Raw genomic sequence first — 2,457 nt, forward strand, 5'->3', positions numbered from 1 at the left:
GCTCCCGACTGCCAGGAAACATTTCCATCAGAGCTGCAATGATAACATTTGCTGTCATGAGTGGAATGGGTCCTCCTGGTGCCTGTGCTGCCCATCATGATCTGAGATTCAAGGGAACCCTAGCCCTCATTTCCAATCCACTGGCAACAGACTCACCTTCCAGCTTACCAGTCACTCAGCTCCCCATCCACCAGCAGCAACTGGGCAAGTTTCTCCTCTGGTTGATGTAAACATTTCCCTGAGTCTGAGGAAGTGACCATTGAGAATGAAGGTGGAGGTATCTTCATCCACATTCTTTAAGGCTATGGCTGGCCCTCACCTGACCCCATTCCACCGCTGATATGGGATTCCCCTCTGTATGCTGTAAATACCATTGGTTGATAAAGAAGCTGCTTTCGGCCTATTGCAGCGCAGAATAGGGCAAGGCTGGAATTCCAAGCAGATAGAGGAGGAGAGAGTAGGTGGAGTCAAAGAGAAGCCATGTAGCCACTGCAGGCATCAGACGCTGGACACTGGATGGAACCTTACCGGTAGGCCACAACCATGTGACAATACAAAGATTAATAGAAATGGGTTAAGATATAAGAGCTAGCCAATAAGAAGCTTGAGCTAATAGGTCAAGCAGTGTTTTAATTAATACAGTTTCTGTGTGCTTATTTTAGGTCTGGACCGCCGGGAAACAGCCTCCAGCTACAGAATGGCGCTTAAACATTTGAAGCTGATGCCCGCCACCCACTTTGGGTCTGGGTGCCTTTGTGCCCACTGGGAGTTAGGAGGAAAGTAGCTAAGACAATGCCCTCCGCTCAGCACTCCCCACCTGGGAAGGCAGTGGGATCAGGTCTGCTAGTAGTACACAGGCCAGAGAGTATGGCAGATTCCGCCACCATACACAGAGAAACTTGCAGGCTGCGCAGTGCACTGCAAGGCAGATTTAGCTTTTACTCAGATTAAAAGGGTTTATATACTGCACAGTGCTACCCAGAGTTGAGGTGGCGAGGATGGCTCCCACCCAAAAATACTTTGCCCAGGGTGGGGCAGTGGTGGTGCACACCTTTAATCCCAGCACTTGTGAGGCAGAGGCAAGCAGATCTCTGAGTTCGAGGCCAGCCTGGTCTACAAGAGCTAGTTCCAGGACAGGCTCTAGAAACTACAGGGAAACCCTGTCTCAAAAAACCAAAAAAAAAAAAAAAAATACTTTGCCCAACTAACAGCAGGAAGAAGTTTGGAGAGAACTACACCCAAATTCCCAAATATTGTTTATAAATATTTCTTTACATTTAAAGGGGATTATGCTATAAAGATTTGTATTGATATGAATCTTGGTTTATTGATTCAAATTTAAGGTCAATTTTGTTATATGTATATTTCAGCTCTTGATTAAGGTATTGTGTTTGTGCAGCTCATTTAAAAATGTATGTATAGTTAAGAAATACATGTTAATAGATAGTTATCTATAATAGTCAAGCTTATAGTCATGTTAGTGAGGTTTCCTAGATGTACAGAGATACATTTCAAGTGGATAGGGATTCTTCAAATCCTTCAAAGACCTTCAGAATATGGCATTTAAGATGTTTTATAAACTTAGGATTTTTCATGACAATGAGACACATCTGCTCCTAGCAACACCAATTACTTCAAGAGGCAGATGGACATCAGAGAGGATCCTTGTGGCATTGGTTAGCCCTTTGAGCAAGAAACTGCTCTTGCCTGGACTACTTGACTATGCTGTATGAACTGGACATGCAGGACCCACAGAAAAATGACTGCTGAACTTGCCTAAAGGCAAAACAATCCTTCAAGGTTCCTGCTTCCTGAAAGAGTCTGTTAGACATTCTGAAGGACACAGAAGTAAGTTGCCAACATAGGTGGAACTGTCTTTGAAATTTCCTGCTTCATGGAAAAGTCTGCTGGATCCCATGGGCCAGTAGGCTGAAGATGGATGCTTCAATGATACAGAAGAACTTTGGGTGACTATCCAGGTAGCAAGATGTCTCTGTCTATTCTAGAGTTTTGGAAGTTTCTTACACTGTACTTCCTGTTTACTTAGGTAATCTTATATCCTTCTGGAGTCTTTGATGAAGTTGAAGAATGGATAGTTATAGTTATCCTTAGTTATGATAAAAAAAATAAAGTAGTTATAAATATTGTAACTGTAATTCTTGCTTGATACCTGTTTTGTTATATGTAATTTTACCATGTTAAAGTTAAAACCTTCTTTTTTATTTAAACAGAAAGGGGGAGGTGATGTGGGATTCCCTTTTGTATGCTGTGAACACCATTGGTTAATAAAGAAACTGTCTTAGGCTTGTGCAAGGCAGAATATAGATAAGCAGGAAAATCTAAACTGCATGCTCTGCGAAAGTAGGTGGAGTCAAGGAGAAGCCATGTAGCACTGCCAGAGACAGAAACCAGAACTTTACCTGGTAAGCCACAGCCACATGGCAATACATTGGTTAT

Source organism: Arvicola amphibius, chromosome 4 (assembly GCF_903992535.2).
Source record: "Arvicola amphibius chromosome 4, mArvAmp1.2, whole genome shotgun sequence".
In the NCBI taxonomy this organism is placed as follows: Eukaryota; Metazoa; Chordata; class Mammalia; order Rodentia; family Cricetidae; genus Arvicola; species Arvicola amphibius.